The 13,349-nt window shown below is 39.4% G+C and overlaps 1 protein-coding gene and 1 long non-coding RNA gene across 7 annotated transcripts in view; one reads left to right on the top strand and one right to left on the bottom strand.

The window, feature by feature from the left end:
• Window positions 1-13,349, top strand: part of LOC121232390 (erbin-like) — a 138,526-nt gene that overhangs the window by 1,631 nt on the left and 123,546 nt on the right. The window lies entirely within an intron of this gene.
• LOC121233019 lies at window positions 1,709-10,962 on the bottom strand. The gene is made up of 3 exons (XR_005931822.1): window positions 10,953-10,962; window positions 2,495-2,506; window positions 1,709-1,943 (listed from the first exon to the last, which is right to left on the bottom strand). It is a non-coding gene; the product is annotated as an uncharacterized LOC121233019 (long non-coding RNA).

Genomic DNA, 13,349 nt, shown 5'->3' with positions numbered 1-13,349 from the left:
TGCGAAGTTTTGGTGTAAGGTTTTGTACTGCTGGTGCTTGTTATGTTATGCCAACTAACTAGTTGCATGTAGTGAAAGCAGTATTGCTTACCACAGACTCATTTCACATGCCTCAGAGGCAATTATTGGTTAGTTCTTTTGTGAAGGCAAGGAATTTCTCATATTGTGAACATTCAAAATGAGCCAGAAGCCATAGCTCTGTGCTAGCTTATTTAAATTTTTGTTCCTGTTTGACAAACTGAAAAGCAGCATGTTGGTCAGATAGGATGTGCGTGCTTCAGTCTCTCAAGTGTCTGAGATGTATTGGTATTTGAGAGACGTGGACAAAGTAATTTTATGCAAAAATTTTTAACACTCCTATGTATGTAGTTCTTTAACAGCATCAAGTAACATAGTGTATGAGGAAAAAGTTATTAATCCAGCTCCAGCTGTTTGATATAGTGTGAGGAAAAATGTTAACATTTAACTGACCTAAAGTGTCTTCTGTGGCTGATAACAAGTAAATGATTTAGCTTACAATTTATAGACTTACCTTTCCAGGCAGCAATAAAGGTTATTCTTAGTAGGCATCTGAAAGGGCTGAACAAAATAAATGGCAGTGAACTTTGGTTTCCTTATATGGCTGATGCTTGGCAGAAAAGCAATGAAGTCTAAATAGAGTAATCTTTTTACAAAGAATGATCACTTTCCAAAGCAGTGTTTCAGTCCTAATGACTTGAGATTCTTGGGGGGGGAATTGTAGCAATGCATGACAAATTTAGTTGTAAACTAAATGTTCTTAATGGATGCAATCTTTTGTTTCTTTTCAGACCTTTTGTGTTTCTCATGATGCACTTGATATTTTTCAATGTGTAGAAGAATAGATCCTTGTAGTGGAGCCACAACTTTTTACATCAGTGTTTTGTCACCATGGTAGCTATGGATAAGGCCATTTTTAATGATGAAAGTGTAATTCAGTACTGCTTTTACAGCTAATGGTTATATCGTAGAATACCATTCATGTCATTAACATAGTTTAGGAGTTATGAAGGAGTGTATTCTTTCTTGAGATCAGCAGTCTCAACTAAAAATCAGGCTGACATTGATATTCATATTAGGAATAAAATGATTTAAGTACACATATGGTAGCTCATGTTGTTTGAAATAACACTTTCATAGGTACGTGTCGATTGCTTGGGGAAACATTCTTTTGACCTGGCTGTTCCTTGCTCATGAATTAAATTAAACTCATGTAAACATTGGTAATTTTAAGTAGGTATGCTTGCGATCAAAGAGCTAGAAGTTACAGCATATGGCATACTATGGAATATGATTATCATATTAGTATAAATATGAATAGATTTGTCTTATGAATAAGCTGCCCAGTGGATAATGTTTGGTAGAAATGTAGTGCTCAATAGGGTATCCATTTGCACATCACATTCATATAGAATTGATTAGGGGACTCCATGGAGAAAGTGCTATTGATTGAAAGTTGCCTAGTGTATTAAGCTGGTGGTGTAAGAAAACAGTGTTGTGATTTGTCCTCAGTGGAATTTGTTTGTGGTCCTAGGCACAGAGCACCATGCTTGGAACATCAAGGGTACGGGAAGGCTTGCACATATGTAACATATGTTAAAGGTAGCATGTTAGCGTAGGTTCTTGTGGTGGGTTGACCCTGGCTGGACACCAGGTGCCCACCAAAGCTGCTCTATCACTCCCCCTCCTCAGCTGGACAGGGGAGAGAAAATATAAAGAAAAGCTCGTGGGTTGAGATAAGGACAGGGAGAGATCACTCACCAATTACCATCATGGGCAAAACAGATTTGACTTGGGGTAAACTAATTTAATTCATTACCAATCCAATCAAGAGTAGGATAATGAGAAATAAAATAAAATCTTAAAACACCTTCCCTCCACCCCTCCCTTCTTCTCGGGCACAGCTTCATTCCTGAATTTTCTACCTCCCCCCCCCCCAATGGCACGGGCAGATGGGGAATGGGGGTTGCGGTCAGTTCATCACACATTGTCTCTGCTGCTCCTTCCTCTTCAGGAGGAGGACTCCTCACACTCTTCCCCTGCTCCAGCATGGGGTCCCTCCCACGGGACACAGTCCTCCACAAACTTCTCCAATGTGAGTCCTTCCCACGGGCTACAGTTCTTCATGAACTGCTCCAGCATGGGTCTCTTCCATGGAGTGCAGTCCTTCAGGAGCACACTGCTCCAGCGTGGGTCCCCCACAAGGTCACAAGTCCTGTCAGCAAATCTGTTCCAATGTGGGCTCCTCTCTCTCCATGGGTCCACAGGTCCTGCCAGGAGCCTGCTCCAGCACAGGCTTCCCATGGGGTCACAGCCTCCTTTGGGCATCCACCTGCTCTGGCATGGGGTCCTCCACAGGCTGCAGGTGGATATCTGCTCCACCATGGACTTCTGTGGGCTGCAGGGGGGACAGCCTGCCTCACCATGGTCTTCACCACAGGCTGCAGGGGAATCTCTGCTCTGGCACCTGGATCACCTCCTCCCCCTCCTTCTTCACTGACCTTGGTGTCTGCAGAGTTGTTTCTCTCGCATATTCCTATTCCTCTCTTCCAGTTGCAGTTTCTGTTGCGTGGTAACTTTTTCCCCTTCTTAAATATGTTGATCACAGAGGCACTACCACTGTTGCTGATTGGCTTGGCCTTGGCCAGCAGCAGGTCTGTCTTGGAGCCAGCTGGCATTGGCTCTGTCGGACATGGGGGAAGCTTCTAGCAGCTTCTCACAGAAGCCACCCCTGTAGCTCCCCCTGCTACCAAAATTTTGCCACGCTGTCACGGTTTAACCCCAGTCAGCAACTAAGCACCACGCAGCTGCTCACTCACTTCCCCCCGACCCAGTGGGAAGGGGGAGAAAATCGGGAAAATAAGCAAAACTCGTGGGTTGAGATGAGAACGGTTTAATAGAACAGAAAAGAAGAAACTGATAATGATAACACTAATAAAATGACAATAGTAATAATAAAAGGATTGGAATGTACAAATGATGCACAGTGCAATTGCTCACCACCCGCTGACCAATGCCCAGTTAATCCCTGAGCGGTGATCCCCCCACCCCTACTCCCCCCAGTTTATATACTAGATGGGACGTCACATGGTATGGAATACCCTGTTGGCCAGTTTGGGTCAGGTGCCCTGGCTGTGTCCTGTGCCAACTTCTTGTGCCCCTCCAGCTTTCTTGCTGGCTGGGCATGAGAAGCTGAAAAATCCTTGACTTGAGACTAAATATTACTTAGCAACAACTGAAAGCATCAGTGTTATTAACATTCTTCTCATACCTAACTCAAAAACATAGCACTGTACCAGCTACTAGGAAGAAAATTAAGTCTATCCCAGCTGAAAACAGGACACATGCAAACCCAATACAGTTCTAGAAATAGAAGGGGATGGAATCAAATTCAACTGAGCTTTCCTGTTGGAGTGTAATAAATCATTGGCTGTCCATTTTGTTTTCTCATTTTGTTTTTGTCCTTCCTGCTCCCAAGTAAAAAGGAAAATCTCCTAGGGAAAATGTTATGTAAAGATCAAATGTTTGTTATGTCATCTTTTCAGTAGATTCTCCCTATGGAATAACTTGATTTGCTAAAGGAGCGTCTGACATTTACTCTGCATAGAGGAATTACAAATCTAACCTTTTCTGAACAAGTGACTAGTTGAGTTGACAGAAAAGCTACTCTTATGGATTCGAAAACAGTAGGTTGTATCCCTATGTGAGCGTGCAGATGTTGATGGTGACAGTTGATATAGGTAGTTAAGCGTGAATTATCTAGAAAATGAGGGTTTAGAAACATCCCTATTTTATCTTTGTCAACTTTTAAGTAAAACAATGTCAGACATTTTTTACATCAGAATGAAAACATTAAAGGTAACATGTTTATCAGTTTATGTAGTAAATAGTCAATAAATAACTTAATAAGTTTTTCACATTTAAAAAGTGCAATATTTGTGGTAACATTAAATTGCTAGCTTAGTGTCTTTGGAACTTAGTGTTAGGAACTTTAGTGTTGTGGGTAACTTGTGAACAGTTCTGTGGCTACTTGCATGGCAGACTCTGGTCTAGTTCTGGACAAGAAATACTTTTTTTGGCAGGGTGGGAGCTTGTCAAAGCTTCAAACATGGATTTACCGTAATCCCTATAGTTCTTTTCATCTCTTGGGGAGCAGCTGCAGTGTGCCACTGCAGTTTCCAACTGTGAAGGTGGCATGCAGAGCCTGCTGTATCAGCACAGCTGGCACACTATCTCCTGCTGAGTAAATATCAGTAAAAATTAGTGGGCCTAAATAACACCGCCTAGGATACTTCAGTAATAATTAATTGTTAAGCAATTCTACTGAGTTTAAGATTATAAGGGGACAGGTGATACAGAAACTTGACTGTTCTAATGACAAGATGGGTGTGGGGTTTTTTGAAGGATTTTTTTGTTGTAAAAAGATTACTGAAATATATTGCCTTAATTTCTAATTAAGAATACAGTGTTCATGTATTGCGAGTAAAACTTTATAAATGTTAAGTTTTGAGAGCAAGAATGCTGATTTAGGAGAGATTTATAAATCTCATCTTCTGCCTGTGTAAGAAAAATGGAAAAAGCAAATATTGTTATATTGGAATTGGTAGTGTTTTTATTGTATAGTAATTGGGATAAATTTGCTTTTTCTGCTGCTCTTCCTCATTAGTTACCAGTTCTTTTTAAGATACTTGTTTCTATGATGCTTAAACTTCAATACAGGCATTTGGCTTATTACTCTTTCTTTAGTTCTACCTGTACTTCCCCTGAAGGTGATACAGGAGCATGATATTTCAACACTAAATTGCACCTTCCACCTTTAAAAATACATTGTGACTTTTCATGATTGAGAAATAACGCTAAGCAAACCTCTTCATTTGGTCTAAATGAAACCAAACTGAAGTATACTTATGTTGGAGAACATATAAGCGTTGTGACTAGCTTCCCTAGGGTAGTTTAAGTTGAAAAGTAGATTAGTTCTTTCTGTATCCAGAACTAATTTGTAGATGCTTGATACTAAGTGATCATTATACATAGGAACAAGGGGTGATGATTAAGCAGAGTCTGAGGACAATATGAACTGTCTTGGCTGCTGTGGCTGTCCTGGAAGTTGTAATAATGTCAGAAGGTAACCAAGCCTCTGGAGCTTCTTGTGTTCAAAGGCTGAATCTTGTTAGATAAGATATTGTGTACTCTCCTCCCCTCTTAATCCACTTCAGTAGTTAATGAATGGGATGGCCATACTCTTCTGTCCCATTTTTTTGGCATGGCCAAGAAAACGTTAGGTAACAAGTCTTTTACATAACTTTGTTGATTAAAGGTGGCAGGGGAATGCTTTGTGCCTTCCTCTGTTCTGTATCTGTCCAATGATTAGGCACAGTCTAGACCCTAAAGATTACTTATGATAGTAAAGACAACTTCTGTCCCTGTAAGAGCAAAGCTACCAGAAAGATGGTAAGTGATTCCAAAATGCACAACTTTTTTCATAGTTTCTCAATTTTAAAATATCCAATATTATATACCCTTGAATCTTGTAAATAGTACTATGGTTTCTCAAACTTTTGTTTCATGCTTTTGTATAATTGAATTCTGCAAGCATAAAGCTATGTTATATATGCAAAGTAAAACAACTGTTAAAAGCAAACATTCTTTCCGATTCTCTTTAGATGCACATTGTGAGAATAACTGGAAGAAACTGCAAATCAGTATCCTCAGAGTGATCAGTTCAGAATTCACTGGGTACATGAGCTCCCTTTCCAAACACAAAAGTCTTCTAAGCACACTGAATTCTCCAAGTTTGTATAGCTCAACATGTACAGTGCTGTGCTTAATGTCTTGTAGACCCTGTCATGAAGTTGGCTGGGGTGGAATGAGCAGAGATACATAAAAATGGTCCAGGTAGTGAATCATCTGACTATTCTGGATTATCACATGCTTCTGGTGGAGGAGACTGCAGCTATTTGAGTAGAATTTCCTTTCTAGGAACAGCTAGGAAGGAAATACTTGTTTTAAAAGTGTTGAGCTTTGTGTTCTCTTGAACTTAAAATTGCACTTCTGAAGTAGATGCTTGGGGTGTAGTTGTCTTCCTGTGAGCTCTTAGTGCTCAGTGGCTACTTCTTGTGGCAGTTGTCTGGGGCTAGCTTTAAGAGTAAAGGAGCTCTGAAGTGGTTTGAAGTCTTACTAAAAGTTATAAATACTTGAAATGAAACATTTCTAATGCAACTTTTAATTTGGAATGGATGGTATCTCCCTCTGAAGTGGCCTGGGGTTTATTCTCCTTGGTGGGGAAAGCTCCAATGTTAATAACTGAATTAAAAGTATTTGAAGTTCTGTTAGTTTTTTAAAGGTAGCTGCAGAAGGATGGTTGAAAAAGAGTATCTGTCTTGGTGTCTGAAGTACTGTGCTTTGAGTTTTACTGCTGCCTTTGGAACCTTCTCATCAGGTTTCAGCTCTAGTTGGCATGGGAAGTTCCTGTAGCACCGGTGGGGGTGGTGCGGGTGGCTCTGTCTTCCCAGACAGTTCTGGAAGAAAAGTTTCATGTTCTTCCATAGTCCTCTGTCCCCTAATATGGGGTCTAAGTTCAGTACAGTTGCAGAAATTACTTCTTCAGCCTTCCTTGCCCTCCTTGTCCTTGGAGTTTTTCAGTACATATCTTCTAAAACTTCCAAAGCCTCCTAAAAAGGAGAGGAGAGGGCATAGATGCTTTGAGCTGTATCAGTACATCTAAACAAATGTCTGAAATGCAATGACAGATGCCTGTGAACATCAGTCACAGGTTCAGTCATCCAAAATTACTATGGATGTCATTTTAAGTGTTTGGATGGTGGAAAGTGTTTCCAGGCTTTTCTGGAAGACTTCTGGTAGGCTGTAAAGAAACTTTTTGAGAACTGCTGCTTTTTTCCCCCACATGTGACTGTAGTCATCCTGGAATTAATCTCCTTGAGGGGAGAAATGGTAGTTTAGAAGATGAACCCAATTGTCAGCAATTTGATCAAATTACTGCAGGTCTTCTGTCTTTACTTACAGTTAACCCTGAAGATAGGATGGAGGTTTATATTTGAAACTGGATATCAGAGAACTTTTATATTTAAATAATGATACTAATGTAAATTTTTCCTCTGGGGAAATGCTATGTTTAATAATCTGTATGTGCTTATGCATGCTTGTAGTTAAAACAAACAAAAAGCTTGGCTGTAGAAGCATTTACAAGGTTGAGGCCTGTATTTTTGGTAAAAGTAGACTGAAAAGTATGGCAGTCTAAGTCTTTTATGATTTAAATGCTCTTTAAATACTTGCTTTCCATGCTTATGCTACAGAGTATTACATGCAGGTGTTGAATTTACTTAGTTTCCACTTTGGTAGGTGTACTTGAAGGAGGAGATGGATGTGCAGACAGCTGTTCATGTGCACCGATAGCCTGCTGCTGGTACACTTGCTTGCTGTGGCAAATTAATCTGTGGCAACCTGGAATGTCAGCTTGGTAGTTAGCTCCTTTTAGGAGAACATAGTCATTTTGGGTTACTTCTGGTCACATAATCATATGTGGTGTTAACCCTGGAGCTGCAGGTCATTTAAATTCTGAGGTGCTTTATATATATATTTTTTTTTTTTTAGGTTGGCAGTAAAGTTCATCACTGAGGAAGAAAATTCAAAAGTTCACATTTTTCTGATTCATAGCTATCCAGCCTCTATACCATTTATTTCAGTTATGCTTTAGTAAACTTATACCAGATGATTTATTGGAAGTAATGCAGAATGTTCATGAATTCTTTAGTAGATCTCTGTTTGGGGAGGAATTACAGTCAGAGGAAATTGAGTGAAGAATGCTAGAAAATAATATTTGGAACAAACCTAGAATTTTACTTTAAGGTCACTTTTGTTGGTTCACAGATGGGTGTTGGAAAACTATTAAAAACAAGGTAAAAATTAAAGACTCAACTCTAAGTAGGAAGAGGAGAAAAAGATGGTTAAACCTGCGAGTTTCTATCCTTTCTGGGAATGTGACAGGAAGGGGAAATCAATTGGAACTCTGAATTTGGCAAGCCATCTGGCTCTGCTTATGATGGATAAGATCAGAAATGTTAATATAGGAGAAACTATCGGAGCTTTATAATTTTACTATACTATTGTTTAACTATAGTGCATCTTATTTGTCTTGTCTTTTAGGATACTTTTTTCTGAATGATGTTTAGTGGGGGAGGGAGCTTTCTGTGGCTATTAGAAAACCTTGTACTTCCTGTGTGTTATTCTTAATCTAGACTTTAATGCTTTGGTTCCAGTACCAGAGGTTTCATCTAAATAAATAAAAAAAGTAAACAATACAAATACTAGAAAAGCAAGATAGACTTAAAATAGATTTTAATAGACTTAAATGAGAATAATTTACTCTTCCATTTGTATTTATCTGGGTGAGCTCCTCTATTTTTCAAGGAGCATTTATTTTGTCTTGCTTTACTGAAGTAAAGCAGAAGTGCTGAGGATCATGGTATTCCTGTGTGCTTTTTGAAATGCTGCTCTTGCTAGAGAAAAGCAGTGGAGCAAACTTTTCTGTGGTATTTTCCTGTGAGAAATCTGTGGGAGAGGTATTGTCAAGATTTCAAATGTCCTGTAGTCTTTCATGACATTAGTGTTACTGAATTGGTTTTGCAGCAGTCTGTGACACCTCAAGGGAAAGATTATGGCCCTGCTGATGGAGCAGGTTAAAAGGAAGTGTTATGGGATGGGAGAGAAATAAATCTTTAATCACTACTTTTTTTCTTGTCCTCTTTTTTTTGCTTCGTTCTTCCCTCTACATAAAACAACTTGTCAAGAACCAACAAGTTGTTCCTTAAACTTTTAAAAACAGTGCTCCCCCTCTTTTGTCTGTCCCAGATGGAGTGAGTCCCTGCATGTTTCCACTGAATTCAAGTATATATTTGCTCATTTTAGTTTCATAGATCACCCATCATTCCATTTGTGTTAAATCTTGACAATGTTTTAAATTTCAGCTTCAGAGTATGAAATATCTATAGAGGAATAACTTTCACCCAAAATCAGAATGTTACTCATTTTCCCCAAACTTGTATTAACTTTTTTTTAATCTTTTAAAAGTCTGAAGGGAAGTACCCACTGGACAATTAAAATTATTTGAAATCACATTTATGAAATTTTCTGAAATTCCTACATTGTGCTATTCAGTTCAGTTTCCCTATTCTGAGAAAGAGGCTGACGTTAATAGCATTTCCTGCTAGAAAGCACAGGATGTCTGAAGTAACACTTTAAGCCAAGTTATTAAATCAACTTTGAATTCAGTTTTGAGGCTATAACTTGCACTGTGATGGGAAGGAAGAATCTTAGTTCTACTTAAACCTCCTGTCAGGTGAAAAACTGTTTTTGACTATAGATAGTGAATTATTATCTATGTTGATAACAGTGCTTTAAGAGAAACTGTGCTTCAATATAATTGTCTGAATTCCAAGTAATTCTTATTTTTTTTATTGTAAGCAGTAAGCTATCTGAAGAGGCAAAAATACTTTGGAAACCATTCAAGAATATCCTTCTGTTAATTTTGTTGTAACAGTTGCTTATCTGATCTCCAAAACGTCTGATGTAGTAAAATAAAAATAACATAACATCTCTTCTTTTTTTCTTTAATCATCATCTGTTGGCATAGAGAAACACAACACTAAGTGAAGAGAAAAATAATTTAGTGCAAAAAATATTAGCTTAAATGCTTCATTACAGTGTTGGGAGTAAAAGGAGATAATAAGTTGGCGCATTGTGAGAGCAAAGCTGAGTAAATGGAGGACAAGAATAATGGTGCTTAGCCACATGGGAGATGTGAAGAGTCTTGTAGTTAGAACCACAGTTCAGGCGAAGAAGATTAATTCTTGTGCATCACAATTGTGAGCTACTAATTGGGATGGATCTGGAATTATGTATCAGTTGTAAAATGAATGCAGAAGACAAAATAGACAAAGGTACAGTTCAGGGATTCCTTTATTTGGCCAGGATGGTGACTTAAAACTGCTGATAATAATATTGAGCTAATATGTGTCATAATTATTGTATAAACTAGAGGGAGATGATGCTTAATCTGGAAAATACTGATTTTTTTTTTTTTTTGAACTTTTGCTCTTTACAAAAATAGTGGCTACTCATTGTAGCAGTGAAAAAGGTGTATTAAAGGAAAACTCTTTTTAAAGCTGTATTGTAAATAAAAGCTTACTGTTTGTAGTACTGCATTTTATACTAAACAAATGCAAAAGCAAAAAACAAACTAGCTTGTTGAGGTGGGTAACACTTATAAGACAGACAGAAGTCTTCTTTAAGGGGGAAGTATTCTAAAGTAAAATGGAAGTCCAGTTGTGTATGCTGTTTATGTAAGTAGTAACTTTTATTAGGGCACTATGTAGTGTATTGTGTCAGGATGCATCTTTACTTGTGTTTTTTTGGTAGGATATATATATTTTTTTGAAATCTAACAATTCCCAAATGGGGAATGAATACACACATCCATGTGCACTCCTCTTTTTTTAAACTCTGGTCTATGAATGTGTTTCCACTTGTGTTCCTCTCACCACACTGAATTGTGTAACCTGTTTAGATTTGGTGCAGCAGTTTTTCTGGGCAGTTTATCCATTTTGTTATTAGCTAGAGGGTTGTGGTTCGTTCTTCTCCCATGTACCCAACCTCTGCTTGCTTTGTTTCAGGCCCTCTATGTTCTTTTGACCTCTGTTGTTTGATGATTTTATTTTTAACTAGGAATTCTGGCAATTACTTTTTGGGGGGAGTGCATGTAAAGCAGGGCATCAGGGGCTGTTTTGTTTTAATATATGGACCATGCAATTTAGAAAACAAAATAATTGAGTAACTAGGAATCTTCTGAAGGCAATTAGATGGAAAGTCTAGTTAATAGATGAGAACCTTTCTTGTGTATTGAAATGCTGCATATTTACAGCAGTGCAGCTTGCTTGTTTAAAAACCTTTGGTATCTGCTGCAGATGGCTGCGTAGTCTAAGGAGTAGTTTCCTGGCTGCATTGTACATGAAATGCCAAACACATTGAGAGCAGTTTTGTTCTAGAATGCCAAAATACATTAAATCCGTTCAGGAAACAACATATGTCAGATGAATAAAAATATCACACTCATGAAACAGAATGTGGTAGTTATGTTTTTCAAATCTGTTTTCTTTCCTGAATTAAGGGGTTAAAAAGGACTTCTTGTATTAATTACTGAGGATAGTATTAAATACCAATTGCTGACTTATACTTTCAGCATTTTCACTACTGTTTGTTTCCCCATACCCCCTTTTTTTTTTCTTTTGATTAAAATATGCCATAGACTGAAACTGAAACAAGGAGGCTATCAATAGGGATACTGTATAGGAAAAAGAGTGTTATGTTTTTCTCCTTTGTTATCTAGGCCTGTGCACAGCATACAGGATTTTAGTGGGGGTTTGGTTTTGGTGGTGTTTTGGGTTTGTGTGGCAGGGTTTTGGTAGCAGGGGAGGGGGCTACAGGGGTGGCTCCTGTGAGAAGATGCTAGAAGCTTCCCTGGCTCCAAGCTGGACCCGCCTCTGAACAAGGCCGACCCAATCAGTGACAGTGGTAGCACCTCTGGGATAATGTATTTCAGGGGAACCTACTATAGGGGAGGAGATTGGAATGTGAGAGAAACACCTATGCAGACACCAAGGTCAGTGAAGAAGGAGGGGGAGGAGGTGCGCCAGAGGAGGGGATGCCCCTGTAGCCCGTGGTGAGACAGCAGGCTGTCCCCCTGCAGCCCATGGAGGTGAACAGTGGAGCAGATGCCCACCTGAGGCCTGTGGAGGACCCCATGCCAGAGCAGGTGAATGCCCCCGAAGATGGTTGTAACTCCATGGGAAAGCCCACGCTGGACCAGTCTGTGCCTGAAGAACTGCAGCCCGTGGGAAGGACCCATGTTGGAGAAGTTTGTGAAGGACTGTGTCCCGTGGGAGGGACCCCACGCTGGAGCAGGGGAAGAGTGAGGAGTCCTCCCCCTGAGGAGGAAGGAGCAGCAGAGACAAGGTGTGAAGAACTGACCGCAACCCCCATTCCCCATCTGCCTGTGCTGCTTGGGGGGGAGGAGGTAGAGAAAACTGGGAGTGGAGTTGAGCTGGGAAGGAGGGAGGGCTTGGGGGGAAGGTGTTCTAAGGTTTGGTTTTACTTCTCAGTATCCTTGGGTTTTATTTGATTTGTAGTAAATTAAATTGATTTTGTTTCTTCCCCAAGTTGAGCCTGTCTTTTGCCTGTGACCATAAGTGGTGAGTGATCCCTCCCTGTCCTTGTCTCAACCCACAAGCTTTTCTTTATATTTTCTCCTCATTCCACTGGGGCCAGGAGGGGGGGAGGAGTGAGTGAGTGAGGGAGCGAGCGGCTGCATGGTGCTTTGTTACTGGCTGGGCTTAAACCATGACAGGTGTGGGGGTTGGTTTTGTTTGTTTTGGGGTTTTTTTTTGGGTGGGGGGGTAGTGGTGTTATGTTGTGTTTGTTTTTTGTTTGATTAGGATTTTTTGGATTTTTTTTGTGCTGGGTTTTTTTAAGGCTGGTAGCTTATGTGTTTCTTTATATCCCTAAGAGATTTGTATGTAATTGCTTGATACAGCAGATAGAAAAGCAGGGTTGTTAAAAATGAGCAGTGAAGGATGTTGTTTCTGCCCAAACTGTAATTCCAGCAAGTTCTCAAGATAGGAAGTGGGAAAGAAGAAACAAGCTTAGGGCGGAGCGTGTTTTCTTGCATGTTACTTCCTTGTTTGCAAAGAAGGTGGTAGTCACTTTCCTTCCTCCTAGTTGGAAGGCAAAGATATTAAAAATTGCATTGACAGAAAAATACATGTTTCCATAAGATCAGTTTCTAACTAATATTTTGCATAGATTTTTCTTATCCAAAATAATTTGAAAGCCTTGATTTTATAGCTCTCTTACACACTTCATTCCTCTGGGCTTGTTTATATTTAAAGCAATTTTGCTTGTCCTTTCTGAATCTTTTTTTCCTCACTTTTTCTCTTGCATTGCTATGATTAGACATACAGTTAAAAATCAACTTCAGTGAATTATCTTACATAAAGTCCTTAGTGGCGTTCTGTCTTGTGTAAGAAGTGATAGGTCCCTGAAAGAGGAGGAAATGAGGGCAAGTGTTTTGTTTTCCTAGCTGTGGAAGGCATAGATTTATTTAAACATTTAATAATAAATTAGTGTGGTGGGTTGACCCTGGCTGGATGCCAGGTGCCCACCAAGCTGCTCTATCACTCCCCTCCTCAGCTGGACAGGGGAGAGAAAATATAACGAAAGGCTTGTGGGTTGAGATAAAGACGGGGAGAGATCACTCAGCA

This window comes from Aquila chrysaetos (assembly GCF_900496995.4).
Source record: "Aquila chrysaetos chrysaetos chromosome W unlocalized genomic scaffold, bAquChr1.4 W_unloc_3, whole genome shotgun sequence".
Taxonomy (NCBI): domain Eukaryota; kingdom Metazoa; phylum Chordata; class Aves; order Accipitriformes; family Accipitridae; genus Aquila; species Aquila chrysaetos.
The sequence above is the reverse complement of the archived record's forward strand: the minus strand, read 5'-3'. Positions and strand labels throughout refer to the sequence as shown.